The following is a 15,612-nucleotide window of genomic DNA, read 5'->3' on the forward strand; positions in this document are numbered from 1 at the left end:
TCAATGAAATAAATTTTCCGAAAGGCATCAAATCTACTTGAAATGATACGTGGCTATCAGCACCATTATTCAACACACATGCTCGACTGTGCGCAGACGCCTGTGGCGTAGCTCTTGGGTCCTGAGTCAGACGCAGTAGTTCCAAAAATCTCTCCTGATCGGCACTGTGCCGAAAATTTCGCTACACAACCCCTTTGTCTTGCTTGAGCTTCAGGTAGACGCCGGTTTGCAGCCAGGAAGCGGACAGCAGGAACTTTCAACTAGATTTGTAGTACTCAAACAACTCAGTAAAACAGCATGCATCTTTTGCAGAACTGGAAAAACTCGACCGTGACAGGATTCGAACCTGCAATCTTCGGATCCGAAGTCCGACGCCTTATCCATTAGGCCACACGGTCACTGGCGCAATATGCTTCCCCACACACACCTCATTGTCGCCATTTGTACGCTTGCCGGAATGAATTTCCCATCTTTGACGCAATTCTCCATCTCCAATTTCAGTACTAAAAAGGCGACGCTACTTCTTGCTGTGTCCCATCGCAAGTTACATTCAAGCCCTTGTGACGCTGATCAAACAAGAGGTTGCAAATCAGCTTCAATCGCTTACTGCCATCTCAGTCGCTTGCAGAAGGTGCCTCACCCTATGTCATACAATGGCGAGTTGCCTCTATTACCAAAGCGGCGGCGGCGCCGACGACGACGACGACGACAACCGCGAGGGTCTCTACCAGGGGTAGAAAATACATCACAAGAATTAAGTATTCCACGTCGGCATTCTCCGGAGACTGCCAAAAGCAGCAGTTTCTGGTGCCTACTTTAATAGCACCGTTCGCACTATTCATTTGCGAGAGCATTTCTTAAATACCGAACCCATTCATACTTTTTTATATCCTTGACCGCTTTTTTCGAAAGATCTACGTTAGAAGGGGCTGTTACAAAATTCTTTTGCCTCCTGTGAGGATCGAACTCACGACCTCTGGTTTACTAGACCAGCGCTCTGCCACTGAGCTAAGGAGGCGCCGCCTAGTGCACATTTCGGGTACTTCAATCTTATGGACCAGTCAATCGGAGCCCTTCAGCTGGAAACGCACCGCATTAGCGACCATTATTTGTATTTAGTTAGCACAGCTGCTGCTTTCCTACACATCTCACACGATATCGATGTACGCCTAAAATTCCAAAACAACACTTTTATTTCATTTCAGAGCTACTTTCAGCTTCAAAAACCATTCCTCTGATATTCATACGAAGCTAGGCATCGTCGTAACCCGTTACGTTCATTACGCAAGGCTCACGAGAGGGGCGCAGGTTGCATCCGCGTAGACACAAAATTTTGCGCCGCCCAGCGTGGGGCTCGAACCCACGACCCTGAGATTAAGAGTCTCATGCTCTACCGACTGAGCTAGCCGGGCTCCACACAACGCGTCACGAGCCATACAGTATTTATGCGACCTGCGACTATCTATGGAAGATCCTTTTGACTACAGCTTATTTCCTGCTGCCACAAATGAGCTACAATTCCTATTCAATGAAATAAATTTTCCGAAAGGCATCAAATCTACTTGAAATGATACGTGGCTATCAGCACCATTATTCAACACACATGCTCGACTGTGCGCAGACGCCTGTGGCGTAGCTCTTGGGTCCTGAGTCAGACGCAGTAGTTCCAAAAATCTCTCCTGATCGGCACTGTGCCGAAAATTTCGCTACATAACCCCTTTGTCTTGCTTGATCTTCAGGTAGACGCCGGTTTGCAGCCAGGAAGCGGACAGCAGCAACTTTCAACTAGATTTGTAGTACTCAAACAACTCAGTAAAACAGCATGCATCTTTTGCAGAACTGGAAAAACTCGACTGTGACAGGATTCGAACCTGCAATCTTCGGATCCGAAGTCCGACGCCTTATCCATTAGGCCACACGGTCACTGGCGCAATATGCTTCCCCACACACACCTCATTGTCGCCATTTGTACGCTTGCCGGAATGAATTTCCCATCTTTGACGCAATTCTCCATCTCCAATTTCAGTACTAAAAAGGCGACGCTACTTCTTGCTGTGTCCCATCGCAAGTTACATTCAAGCCCTTGTGACGCTGATCAAACAAGAGGTTGCAAATCAGCTTCAATCGCTTACTGCCATCTCAGTCGCTTGCAGAAGGTGCCTCACCCTATGTCATACAATGGCGAGTTGCCGCTATTACCAAAGCGGCGGCGGCGCCGACGACGACGACGACAACCGCGAGGGTCTCTACCAGGGGTAGAAAATACATCACAAGACCTAAGTATTCCACGTCGGCATTCTCCGGAGACTGCCAAAAGCAGCAGTTTCTGGTGCCTACTTTAATAGCACCGTTCGCACTATTCATTTGCGAGAGCATTTCTTAAATACCGAACCCATTCATACTTTTTTATATCCTTGACCGCTTTTTTCGAAAGATCTACGTTAGAAGGGGCTGTTACAAAATTCTTTTGCCTCCTGTGAGGATCGAACTCACGACCTCTGGTTTACTAGACCAGCGCTCTGCCACTGAGCTAAGGAGGCGCCGCCTAGTGCACATTTCGGGTACTTCAATCTTATGGACCAGTCAATCGGAGCCCTTCAGCTGGAAACGCACCGCATTAGCGACCATTATTTGTATTTAGTTAGCACAGCTGCTGCTTTCCTACACATCTCACACGATATCGATGTACGCCTAAAATTCCAAAACAACACTTTTATTTCATTTCAGAGCTACTTTCAGCTTCAAAAACCATTCCTCTGATATTCATACGAAGCTAGGCATCGTCGTAACCCGTTACGTTCATTACGCAAGGCTCACGAGAGGGGCGCAGGTTGCATCCGCGTAGACACAAAATTTTGCGCCGCCCAGCGTGGGGCTCGAACCCACGACCCTGAGATTAAGAGTCTCATGCTCTACCGACTGAGCTAGCCGGGCTCCACACAACGCGTCACGAGCCATACAGTATTTATGCGACCTGCGACTATCTATGGAAGATCCTTTTGACTACAGCTTATTTCCTGCTGCCACAAATGAGCTACAATTCCTATTCAATGAAATAAATTTTCCGAAAGGCATCAAATCTACTTGAAATGATACGTGGCTATCAGCACCATTATTCAACACACATGCTCGACTGTGCGCAGACGCCTGTGGCGTAGCTCTTGGGTCCTGAGTCAGACGCAGTAGTTCCAAAAATCTCTCCTGATCGGCACTGTGCCGAAAATTTCGCTACACAACCCCTTTGTCTTGCTTGAGCTTCAGGTAGACGCCGGTTTGCAGCCAGGAAGCGGACAGCAGCAACTTTCAACTAGATTTGTAGTACTCAAACAACTCAGTAAAACAGCATGCATCTTTTGCAGAACTGGAAAAACTCGACTGTGACAGGATTCGAACCTGCAATCTTCGGATCCGAAGTCCGACGCCTTATCCATTTTTTTTTTTTTTTTTTTTTTTTTTTTTTTTTTTTTTTTTTTTGGGTCTCCTTCCTCCCCTTCAACCCATCCTTTACGCTCGCCAAGTGTTGCCTTCTCGGCCCGGCTTCTCCGCCTTTAAGAATGAATGTAACTTGATGATGTGGAAACGCGCTTCTTGTGAACGACGAACGAAGTATGCCCCTTCTGTTGCCTTTGTTTGCAACATGGCTTGAATAAAAATAAATGTAAATTCCATTGAGAAGGCAGTCTCATAATTGTTGTGGAAATGTAACTGCATCTGTAAATTTCGTTCTCCGTGCGTGGAAAAAACGGAAAGAAGCAAACTCATTATGGCTGCTAAGTATAATTTCCTTTTTCAGAAGGTAATGAAGTAAAATAGGCTTCTTCTGCTTGATTTTACACTTAATTAACATAAATGTGTCTTCTTGTGAAAAGAAAAGGAAAGAAAAACAGAAACTAAATAAATGGCTTATACCAGTTTCATCACTGTGTTTCTCCGAAACCAAAGTAATAGATACACATAGGCTTAATTGGTCTATACTGATGATCTTCTCTGACTACTTTCTGTTGGAAATCCTCCTCCTGCTACGTGTAGAACAAACTTTAACCAAAAATCATTCATCTAATATACGAAATGCTTGAATGTGCAATGTAAATTACGCATTTCTAATGGTTACAGGATTGTTTTAGTTAAAAAGTTTGCGTAATTTTCTTTGTATTTTTTAGTACACATCAACTTGTGGTGCTCAGTTGTAAGGTATACCCAGAAGTCCTCCCTATTGCTTGAGTCTTTTGTTAGGACGTAATGCATCGTTTGGCCTTTCAACCAGTTAATTGCATTTCGTTTTGTTTTAGGGTAAGGTATACCGTCAGGGTTTAAAAATTCAGCAGTCGTAACGGCATTGGGCGTAGTTCTGCTGACGCTCGCTATCTTTTGTCTTATGTAGAGCCATATTTCTTTTACCCTGTCACACAGCAATCTATGCTCTTCGGTATCTGGTATTTTACATAATGGACACAGCGGTGACTCGGCCAATCGAATAGAGTGAAGTTTAGAGTTCGTCGTAATTTTTCTGTTTACAGCAAAGTACCAGGTCGATTTGACATACGTTGGCAAGTTCCGGCAGTGAATATTTTCCCATATTGTTTCCCAGTTATAACAAGGATACTTTTGTTCAACGTCGTTTCTGGGTTTGTCTTTCATCAAGTTATTATAAAGTTCTTTTACTTTCATGATATCTTTTCCAGGAATCCTTGCCTGTATATAGCTGTATTCTACGAAAAAGTATTTCAAGTGGTATAGTCCGTTGGGTATGGGTTGGACATTTATAGGTGCACTGACGTCAGCAGGAGCTATTTCGGTTAACAAATGTGCAGCAAGGGTACCACTTGGCTCTTTCCATTGTTTGTATGTGGTAGCAAGGTATAAGGCTTGCGCTTTTTTGCTGACATCGGTAAGATTTAACCCACCACATTTCGTAGGGAGCATCAGAATGTCATATTTGACTTTGAAAATACGTCCGCGGCTCACAAAGTGTCCTAGTGCAGATGCGATGCTTTTCAACAAAGTCGCAGGTGGTGGCAGAACTTGTGCTACATAATTAACTTTGGATGTGATGTATACATTTGCCACTGTTACTTTTTGAAGTTCATCGAGTTTCCTAATACTATGTGCTTGTACAGAGGCGCGTATGCTGTTAAGTAATTTTCGATAATTCGCAGCAATAGTGTGCTTGATATTTCTTTTAAAATCTATGCCGAGACATTTCATGGTTACAAGCTCGCGTAACAGATCCTGCGTTTGCGTCCCAATTCCACGGCCGATGTTGAAAATCCCCGACTTTGTTCTATTAAGTTTTGCACCAGATGCCTGTTCATATTTTGTTACTATCCGTAGTGCGCTCTGTACTTCAGCGCCATTCACGACTAGGAAGCCAACATCATCAGCGTATGCCTTGCACACGATCTTTTCTCCATGTATTTGTAGTCCTTGTAGATGTTTCATAAGGGAGGCAAGCAGGGGCTCGATGGCGATGGCGAAGAGTGCCATTGACATTGGACACCCTTGCCTAATGGAGCTGGTGACGTCAATCGGACGGCTAATGTGTCCATTGATGACAAATCTGGCTGAGTTGTTTGTTACTGTATTTCTTACTACCGCAATGAATAGAGGTGGGAAGCCCATTGCGCCCATGGTGCGAAGGAGAAAACTATGATTAACTCTGTCGAAGGCTTTGTCAAAGTCGAGTGAGATGAGTGCACATTTTATTTTGCAGACGTCGGCCGTTGAGATTAGGTCCCTGTAATCACAGAGGGTCTGGAGAATTCTTCTGTCTTTGCCCACACTTGTTTGATAAGGGCCAGTGACGCTGGTCATTGTGGTTTTCAGCCTGCGAGCGAGGATGCGGCCAAAGATTTTGTAATCGCTGTTTAAAAGCGTAATTGGCCTCAGAGCACTTACAGATTTCGTATTGGTAGTTTTTGGCACTAGCACTACGAGTCCCTCACGAAATTCCTTCGGGATGTCATTCTCAGGGTTTAGCAGTTCGTTGCAGATGAGAGTAAACTTGCCTTTTACGAGGCCACTGAATCTGCGATAAAATTCTGCCGGAATTCCATCTGCCCCTGGAGCCTTATTTTTCGTGCTTCCATATATAGCTTCTTCGACGTCTTCTTCAGTCACTTCCGAGATGAGAGTTTGTGCTTCCGCGTGGGATACTTTGCCCTGGAGGTTAATCATTAACTCGTCTTGAAGCTGTTCGTCAACCGTCTGACTAGACATTAAGGATTCAAAATGCTGTACGATTGCCTCTTTAATCTCTCTTTGCTTCGTCAGCTTCCTTCCATCATCAGTTGTTATTTCAGATAATATCTTGCGAGCCGCCCTTTTGCTTTCACGAATGACATGATAAATGGAAGTGACCTCGTGCTGGGCTATGTTCTGGGCACGCGACCTTATTTGGTAGCCTTCCAGTTGTTTACGCCGTAGTGCTAAGATTTTTGCTTTAATTTTGTTAATTCTTTCGTAGTTGTCCACAACTGTTGCATCGCACTTGTACAAATCCCTTAGACACTGAAAGTAAAATTCTATAGTTGATTTGTGCCAAAAGGTTTTTGTCTTTGGAGTAGTTTATGAAAAACCTCCGTAGTGTAGGTTTGGCATGTTTCAGCCACCAGTCAGTACCAGAGTTGTACGAGCTAAATTTGCTTTCACACTCTCTCCATACCTTGTGAAATGCCTCCTGACAAGCATGGTCTTCCAGATGTGACACATTGAGCTTCCATGTGCCTCGACCTCTGAATGTCCCTTGTTTTATCAGATTGATTGTGCATATGTAAGCAGCATGATCTGAAAAAACGGTAGGCCATACTTCGGACTGCAAAATGAGGTGTCTCAAATTGTGCGTTACATATATCCTGTCGAGACGGCTCGCCGAGTGACTTGTGGCGTGGGTGAAGCCAGGGGCTGCACCGTGCATATGTTCCCATGAGTCTGTTAGTCTTAAGTCATTAACTATACGTTCCAGTTCAGTGCACTTGTTAAAATTGGGAGTTTGGTCTTTGGCATGCAAAACACAATTAAAATCTCCTCCTAGGATAAGGTCATCATATCGAGTTCCAAATAGTGGGACAATTTCTTCTTTAAAGAACTCCGTTCTGCGGTGCCTGTTACTGGATCCTGAAGGGGCATACACGTTAATGAGCCGTATGTTGTTTATTGTGGCCGCTATGCCTTTACTGTTTGGTAGTTTAACTACATCTTGGACTACTATGCCCTCCTTTGTGAGCAGAGCCGTGCCCATTTCCGCTCCATGCCCTGGGTTTGTAATGGCGTTGAAGCCAGGTATGTTACCAAGCTCAATGTCTGTCACTTCTTGTAAAAGGATAATGTCACTGTCAGAAGCATATATAAAATCTTTTAAGTTCTGTAGTTTAAAGGAACTGTGAATCTTGTTAAGGTTTACTGTCGCGATTTTGTATGCTTGTATGTCAGACATTCTTCGTTCTACTTGATCGAACTTTAAAAAACATTCTTCTGTTTTTTCTCGCAAACGTCAGCTTTAAAACGCATCTTAATAATATTCACCGGTAGCAAATGTTTCAGCGGTGTGTCCTTGTTCTTTAGAATGTTCGTTCGCGGAGACGTCGTCGTTGAAGAAATCAGCCGCCTGTGGGGCTAGCTTACAGTCTGTCTGAGTTTCTGAAACTTCTGTCATTTCAGCGTCGGCATTGTTATGGTCGCTTTCGTCTGCCCAGCTGGTTGAGGTTGTCGTCGTGGGTGGGACGAGTGAAGCTTCATGAGAGTGACTCGTTTCTTGACGGTCGTTGGATGCTTTCTTTGGTGGCTTTCCTTGGACGTCTCGTTTTTCCAGCGCAGAAGGGGAACGCTCCACAGAAACTGGTGTCGCTTTCGTGTTGCTACAGATCTGTTGGCGTAAGGTACTACCTATTTCCTTCGCTTTTTGTCGGAGTGTGGGAGCTGTCTCCTCTGCACCTTTGCGCGCCAGCCGGCGTTTCTTATTTTTCTTCGGAGAATTGCCTCTCGACGGACTTTCTTCAGTATCAACGTTAGTGTCGCTTTCCTGCAAGGTGTGTCGGTCTTCAGCTTCCGGCGGATCTGCTGCCTTTACAATTGCAGGTGCCTGTGTCGGTGGAACTTCAACTGTTTCCGTAGACTGGCGGGACTCTTGTAGGTCGTCAGCTATGACGGCACTGACGTCCATTGGAATTTCAGTGTTTGGAGAATTTGTATTTGCACACGATTCAGGGGCTGAGGAGACAGTCGGCCGTTCGCGTGCCACGGCGGCGTAGGTTCCTGGCAGTGTTGTCATCGCCGGTGGCCTGGCGGCCTCGCCGGCCGGCAGCTGTGCAACGCGCCGCTGTATACATTCTGCGCGAACGTGCCCAGGCTTGTTACAGGCGGCACAGGTTCGCGGTTGGTCGTCATAAATTACAATCCCTCTATATCCGCAGACATTGATGTACGACGGGATGTGCTTTTGTAACTCTACACGAAGCTGACGTACGCCATTTAGTACTGGGAATTTATGCGCGCTTGACCATTTCTCGGCAAAGTTGCTGAGCACTTTCCCGAAGGGTGAAATTACAGCATTAATTTGGTCTGTTGTAATCTCAAAAGGTAACTCGAAGATTCGAATTGTGCGAATGCCAAAACCAGCATGTGCAACGGTGACTTCACCAACGTTTCCATCTGAGTGCTTAAATTTCATGACACCTCCGGAAGACTCAACTATTTTCTCGCACAACTCGGAACTACGCATTTTAACAAACACGACACAAGTTACAATCGACAGGTGGATCCCAATTACATCATTAAAGGAAAGCTTCACATCTTCTTCTAACCAATTTTCTACTTCAAACGACTTGGGTCTGGCATATCGAGGATCAAAGGTAAGTTTCAACGTATCTTTTCGACTTGGTTGAGCCATCACTGCATGCTACACATTACTTCTCGAAGCGTTCTATAAAAGGAGTTTTAAGCCGCAGCAAGCGCAAGACTTACCACGCGAAAGCACAGACGGCGCAGCGCACACCACACTACGTCTTACCTCCACGCCGTCCACCGGCGAACTGCATCCATTAGGCCACACGGTCACTGGCGCAATATGCTTCCCCACACACACCTCATTGTCGCCATTTGTACGCTTGCCGGAATGAATTTCCCATCTTTGACGCAATTCTCCATCTCCAATTTCAGTACTAAAAAGGCGACGCTACTTCTTGCTGTGTCCCATCGCAAGTTACATTCAAGCCCTTGTGACGCTGATCAAACAAGAGGTTGCAAATCAGCTTCAATCGCTTACTGCCATCTCAGTCGCTTGCAGAAGGTGCCTCACCCTATGTCATACAATGGCGAGTTGCCGCTATTACCAAAGCGGCGGCGGCGCCGACAAGGACGACGACAACCGCGAGGGTCTCTACCAGGGGTAGAAAATACATCACAAGAACTAAGTATTCCACGTCGGCATTCTCCGGAGACTGCCAAAAGCAGCAGTTTCTGGTGCCTACTTTAATAGCACCGTTCGCACTATTCATTTGCGAGAGCATTTCTTAAATACCGAACCCATTCATACTTTTTTATATCCTTGACCGCTTTTTTCGAAAGATCTACGTTAGAAGGGGCTGTTACAAAATTCTTTTGCCTCCTGTGAGGATCGAACTCACGACCTCTGGTTTACTAGACCAGCGCTCTGCCACTGAGCTAAGGAGGCGCCGCCTAGTGCACATTTCGGGTACTTCAATCTTATGGACCAGTCAATCGGAGCCCTTCAGCTGGAAACGCACCGCATTAGCGACCATTATTTGTATTTAGTTAGCACAGCTGCTGCTTTCCTACACATCTCACACGATATCGATGTACGCCTAAAATTCCAAAACAACACTTTTATTTCATTTCAGAGCTACTTTCAGCTTCAAAAACCATTCCTCTGATATTCATACGAAGCTAGGCATCGTCGTAACCCGTTACGTTCATTACGCAAGGCTCACGAGAGGGGCGCAGGTTGCATCCGCGTAGACACAAAATTTTGCGCCGCCCAGCGTGGGGCTCGAACCCACGACCCTGAGATTAAGAGTCTCATGCTCTACCGACTGAGCTAGCCGGGCTCCACACAACGCGTCACGAGCCATACAGTATTTATGCGACCTGCGACCATCTATGGAAGATCCTTTTGACTACAGCTTATTTCCTGCTGCCACAAATGAGCTACAATTCCTATTCAATGAAATAAATTTTCCGAAAGGCATCAAATCTACTTGAAATGATACGTGGCTATCAGCACCATTATTCAACACACATGCTCGACTGTGCGCAGACGCCTGTGGCGTAGCTCTTGGGTCCTGAGTCAGACGCAGTAGTTCCAAAAATCTCTCCTGATCGGCACTGTGCCGAAAATTTCGCTACACAACCCCTTTGTCTTGCTTGAGCTTCAGGTAGACGCCGGTTTGCAGCCAGGAAGCGGACAGCAGGAACTTTCAACTAGATTTGTAGTACTCAAACAACTCAGTAAAACAGCATGCATCTTTTGCAGAACTGGAAAAACTCGACCGTGACAGGATTCGAACCTGCAATCTTCGAATCCGAAGTCCGACGCCTTATCCATTAGGCCACACGGTCACTGGCGCAATATGCTTCCCCACACACACCTCATTGTCGCCATTTGTACGCTTGCCGGAATGAATTTCCCATCTTTGACGCAATTCTCCATCTCCAATTTCAGTACTAAAAAGGCGACGCTACTTCTTGCTGTGTCCCATCGCAAGTTACATTCAAGCCCTTGTGACGCTGATCAAACAAGAGGTTGCAAATCAGCTTCAATCGCTTACTGCCATCTCAGTCGCTTGCAGAAGGTGCCTCACCCTATGTCATACAATGGCGAGTTGCCGCTATTACCAAAGCGGCGGCGGCGCCGACAAGGACGACGACAACCGCGAGGGTCTCTACCAGGGGTAGAAAATACATCACAAGAACTAAGTATTCCACGTCGGCATTCTCCGGAGACTGCCAAAAGCAGCAGTTTCTGGTGCCTACTTTAATAGCACCGTTCGCACTATTCATTTGCGAGAGCATTTCTTAAATACCGAACCCATTCATACTTTTTTATATCCTTGACCGCTTTTTTCGAAAGATCTACGTTAGAAGGGGCTGTTACAAAATTCTTTTGCCTCCTGTGAGGATCGAACTCACGACCTCTGGTTTACTAGACCAGCGCTCTGCCACTGAGCTAAGGAGGCGCCGCCTAGTGCACATTTCGGGTACTTCAATCTTATGGACCAGTCAATCGGAGCCCTTCAGCTGGAAACGCACCGCATTAGCGACCATTATTTGTATTTAGTTAGCACAGCTGCTGCTTTCCTACACATCTCACACGATATCGATGTACGCCTAAAATTCCAAAACAACACTTTTATTTCATTTCAGAGCTACTTTCAGCTTCAAAAACCATTCCTCTGATATTCATACGAAGCTAGGCATCGTCGTAACCCGTTACGTTCATTACGCAAGGCTCACGAGAGGGGCGCAGGTTGCATCCGCGTAGACACAAAATTTTGCGCCGCCCAGCGTGGGGCTCGAACCCACGACCCTGAGATTAAGAGTCTCATGCTCTACCGACTGAGCTAGCCGGGCTCCACACAACGCGTCACGAGCCATACAGTATTTATGCGACCTGCGACCATCTATGGAAGATCCTTTTGACTACAGCTTATTTCCTGCTGCCACAAATGAGCTACAATTCCTATTCAATGAAATAAATTTTCCGAAAGGCATCAAATCTACTTGAAATGATACGTGGCTATCAGCACCATTATTCAACACACATGCTCGACTGTGCGCAGACGCCTGTGGCGTAGCTCTTGGGTCCTGAGTCAGACGCAGTAGTTCCAAAAATCTCTCCTGATCGGCACTGTGCCGAAAATTTCGCTACACAACCCCTTTGTCTTGCTTGAGCTTCAGGTAGACGCCGGTTTGCAGCCAGGAAGCGGACAGCAGGAACTTTCAACTAGATTTGTAGTACTCAAACAACTCAGTAAAACAGCATGCATCTTTTGCAGAACTGGAAAAACTCGACCGTGACAGGATTCGAACCTGCAATCTTCGAATCCGAAGTCCGACGCCTTATCCATTAGGCCACACGGTCACTGGCGCAATATGCTTCCCCACACACACCTCATTGTCGCCATTTGTACGCTTGCCGGAATGAATTTCCCATCTTTGACGCAATTCTCCATCTCCAATTTCAGTACTAAAAAGGCGACGCTACTTCTTGCTGTGTCCCATCGCAAGTTACATTCAAGCCCTTGTGACGCTGATCAAACAAGAGGTTGCAAATCAGCTTCAATCGCTTACTGCCATCTCAGTCGCTTGCAGAAGGTGCCTCACCCTATGTCATACAATGGCGAGTTGCCGCTATTACCAAAGCGGCGGCGGCGCCGACGACGACGACGACGACGACGACGACAACCGCGAGGGTCTCTACCAGGGGTAGAAAATACATCACAAGAACTAAGTATTCCACGTCGGCATTCTCCGGAGACTGCCAAAAGCAGCAGTTTCTGGTGCCTACTTTAATAGCACCGTTCGCACTATTCATTTGCGAGAGCATTTCTTAAATACCGAACCCATTCATAATTTTTTATATCCTTGACCGCTTTTTTCGAAAGATCTACGTTAGAAGGGGCTGTTACAAAATTCTTTTGCCTCCTGTGAGGATCGAACTCACGACCTCTGGTTTACTAGACCAGCGCTCTGCCACTGAGCTAAGGAGGCGCCGCCTAGTGCACATTTCGGGTACTTCAATCTTATGGACCAGTCAATCGGAGCCCTTCAGCTGGAAACGCACCGCATTAGCGACCATTATTTGTATTTAGTTAGCACAGCTGCTGCTTTCCTACACATCTCACACGATATCGATGTACGCCTAAAATTCCAAAACAACACTTTTATTTCATTTCAGAGCTACTTTCAGCTTCAAAAACCATTCCTCTGATATTCATACGAAGCTAGGCATCGTCGTAACCCGTTACGTTCATTACGCAAGGCTCACGAGAGGGGCGCAGGTTGCATCCGCGTAGACACAAAATTTTGCGCCGCCCAGCGTGGGGCTCGAACCCACGACCCTGAGATTAAGAGTCTCATGCTCTACCGACTGAGCTAGCCGGGCTCCACACAACGCGTCACGAGCCATACAGTATTTATGCGACCTGCGACCATCTATGGAAGATCCTTTTGACTACAGCTTATTTCCTGCTGCCACAAATGAGCTACAATTCCTATTCAATGAAATAAATTTTCCGAAAGGCATCAAATCTACTTGAAATTATACGTGGCTATCAGCACCATTATTCAACACACATGCTCGACTGTGCGCAGACGCCTGTGGCGTAGCTCTTGGGTCCTGAGTCAGACGCAGTAGTTCCAAAAATCTCTCCTGATCGGCACTGTGCCGAAAATTTCGCTACACAACCCCTTTGTCTTGCTTGAGCTTCAGGTAGACGCCGGTTTGCAGCCAGGAAGCGGACAGCAGCAACTTTCAACTAGATTTGTAGTACTCAAACAACTCAGTAAAACAGCATGCATCTTTTGCAGAACTGGAAAAACTCGACCGTGACAGGATTCGAACCTGCAATCTTCGGATCCGAAGTCTGACGCCTTATCCATTTGTTTTTTTTTTTTTTTTGAAATAAAGATTAAAACACGAAAACTTCAGTCCTGGTGTAGAGAAGAAACATATATAAAGGCGGCAAATCCAGAAACAGTATAAAAGAAAATGGTTCACACAGGTGACCTTAGCCAACACCCTCTCTTTCAAATGTCAGGCTAAGCATATTGGCAAAATCATCTCGGAGGCCTGGCAATCGCAAGCGCTGCCAGTAAGCAGTAAGCATGTACTGCCGAAACGCTAGGTGTCCATCCTCTTCATGACAACTGTTGACAAACTGTACGAAATGGCCAATCAACCTCATGACGGTATGGAGCTTCGTCCGCGGAAAAAAGGAAGAATCGGGCCGGACGATGATGTCAATAGTATAAGCGGCTTCAGCAGACCTAGTGACAAAAGCAAGTTGTTTCCCGAGCCAACGCCAATTAGCAAGGTGCCCACAGCAGGTGAATCGATGTTCAAGGGTATCCAGGAGACCACACCGAGTACAGGTGTCCGTGTCAGAAAGACCAATACGGTGCAGTCGTACATTGGTGGGAACCAAATTATTTATTACCCTATACCACGTGGACGCCACGGCCATAGAGTGGATCGGCAGACTAACGTTCTTCCAGACGTTCCTCCAGGACACAGATGGAGACGCCAGTTCTATTGGATTGGGACCGGCCAGCCCCTCCCAGCGGGCAATCAAGCCCTTGGTCGTTGGCACCGGTCGCCGCAAGAAGACGTCACCGAGGTAACTCACCGCAATGTAAAATTCCCGAATGTGTTTCAACTTAAAATTTAGGCGTCCGACATCGACAGGTGGAGCAAGGCTCGCCGGACGCACAACAGTAAAAAGCCTGGATGTAATTGAAGTCACTTCTTGCGTAACAATTAGAGTCGTTCGGCGGACGTACAAAGCAGACGCCTTGCGAGTAATGTCAGAGAGGCCCAAGCCTCCGGAGAGACGCGGTTTCGTCATTACCTCGTAACGTAACTTGAATAGATGGCCCTTCCATATAAACCTGCTAGACAATTGGCGCAACCTTTTCGCCACCATCATGGGAAGTGGGAACAGCTGAGCAACATAATAAGCTTTACATAGAACGTAGGTGTCTAAAATTCTGACTTTTTGCAAAATGGTAGCAGAGCGCTGCTCATGGACCATCAGAGCCCCCTGTATCTTCTCGGTGACAGATTTCCAATTGAGAGCCGCCATTTTTAGAGGACACCGATCAATGATAATCCCCAAGGACGTATGGCGATCGACAAAAGTGGCCCAAGGGACGTCAGCATCGCGAAATCCTCGAATATCAAGGAACTTACATTTACCCTGATTGAGACGCGCTCCAGAGACACGACAGTATGCATCAACCGCCCCTTTCAACAACGGGATATCATCACGTTGACGGAGGAGAACAACGACATCATCCGCATATGCCTTAACAGAGAGCTTCCCACCAGAGAGGGACATACCCTGAAGCTTGAGAGCAATAGTCCGAAGCAGCGGTTCCAGGGACAATACGAATAAAGACATAGAGAGCGGACTACCCTGAGGCACTCCGCGGCGGATAGCAATGGGCGGCGTCAGCTGCCCATTGACTGACACCCGAGCTGTTATTCCCCTATACAAATTGCCAAGAACACCACGTGATGAAGCGTTAAAACCTATTGTACCTAAAACACGATCTAAAAACACATGACTGACGTGATCAAAAGCCTTATAAAAATCAAGGAAGGCAAAGGCACAATGTACGTTTGTAACCGCCGCAACCGAGACAACATCCCGATATTCGGCTACTGGTGTCAGAATAGATCTATCATGAAAACAACATTGATGTGCACCAATCACACCCCGAAGCAGAGAAGACAACCGGCTATTGAGCGCTCTAGCAGCTGTCTTATAGTCAAAATTCAGCAATGTGAGCGGACGAAGATTGGCAGCAGATAAACGACCAGAGGACTTCGGGATTAAAACAATTTTCCCTACTTTAAAATCGGCAGGCACATCCATC

At 46.4% G+C, this 15,612-nt stretch overlaps 14 non-coding genes across 14 annotated transcripts; all 14 read right to left on the bottom strand.

Annotated features, from left to right (window-relative positions):
* Positions 1–325: 325 nt before the first annotated feature.
* On the bottom strand, positions 326–398 carry Trnar-ucg. Its single transcript has one exon. It is a non-coding gene; the product is annotated as a tRNA-Arg (tRNA).
* A 548-nt stretch (positions 399–946) lies between these two features.
* Trnat-agu lies at positions 947–1,018 on the bottom strand. Its single transcript has one exon. It is a non-coding gene; the product is annotated as a tRNA-Thr (tRNA).
* Positions 1,019–1,339: 321 nt separating this feature from the next.
* On the bottom strand, positions 1,340–1,412 carry Trnak-cuu. The gene has a single exon. It is a non-coding gene; the product is annotated as a tRNA-Lys (tRNA).
* Positions 1,413–1,850: 438 nt separating this feature from the next.
* On the bottom strand, positions 1,851–1,923 carry Trnar-ucg. Its single transcript has one exon. It is a non-coding gene; the product is annotated as a tRNA-Arg (tRNA).
* Positions 1,924–2,468: 545 nt separating this feature from the next.
* On the bottom strand, positions 2,469–2,540 carry Trnat-agu. Its single transcript has one exon. It is a non-coding gene; the product is annotated as a tRNA-Thr (tRNA).
* Positions 2,541–2,861: 321 nt separating this feature from the next.
* Positions 2,862–2,934, bottom strand: Trnak-cuu. The gene has a single exon. It is a non-coding gene; the product is annotated as a tRNA-Lys (tRNA).
* Positions 2,935–9,595: 6,661 nt separating this feature from the next.
* On the bottom strand, positions 9,596–9,667 carry Trnat-agu. The gene has a single exon. It is a non-coding gene; the product is annotated as a tRNA-Thr (tRNA).
* A 321-nt stretch (positions 9,668–9,988) lies between these two features.
* Positions 9,989–10,061, bottom strand: Trnak-cuu. The gene has a single exon. It is a non-coding gene; the product is annotated as a tRNA-Lys (tRNA).
* A 438-nt stretch (positions 10,062–10,499) lies between these two features.
* On the bottom strand, positions 10,500–10,572 carry Trnar-ucg. Its single transcript has one exon. It is a non-coding gene; the product is annotated as a tRNA-Arg (tRNA).
* Positions 10,573–11,117: 545 nt separating this feature from the next.
* Positions 11,118–11,189, bottom strand: Trnat-agu. Its single transcript has one exon. It is a non-coding gene; the product is annotated as a tRNA-Thr (tRNA).
* Positions 11,190–11,510: 321 nt separating this feature from the next.
* Positions 11,511–11,583, bottom strand: Trnak-cuu. Its single transcript has one exon. It is a non-coding gene; the product is annotated as a tRNA-Lys (tRNA).
* Positions 11,584–12,021: 438 nt separating this feature from the next.
* Trnar-ucg lies at positions 12,022–12,094 on the bottom strand. The gene has a single exon. It is a non-coding gene; the product is annotated as a tRNA-Arg (tRNA).
* Positions 12,095–12,651: 557 nt separating this feature from the next.
* Positions 12,652–12,723, bottom strand: Trnat-agu. The gene has a single exon. It is a non-coding gene; the product is annotated as a tRNA-Thr (tRNA).
* Positions 12,724–13,044: 321 nt separating this feature from the next.
* On the bottom strand, positions 13,045–13,117 carry Trnak-cuu. The gene has a single exon. It is a non-coding gene; the product is annotated as a tRNA-Lys (tRNA).
* Positions 13,118–15,612: the final 2,495 nt, after the last annotated feature.

Source organism: Schistocerca piceifrons, unplaced genomic scaffold (assembly GCF_021461385.2).
Source record: "Schistocerca piceifrons isolate TAMUIC-IGC-003096 unplaced genomic scaffold, iqSchPice1.1 HiC_scaffold_1813, whole genome shotgun sequence".
NCBI classification, from domain to species: domain Eukaryota; kingdom Metazoa; phylum Arthropoda; class Insecta; order Orthoptera; family Acrididae; genus Schistocerca; species Schistocerca piceifrons.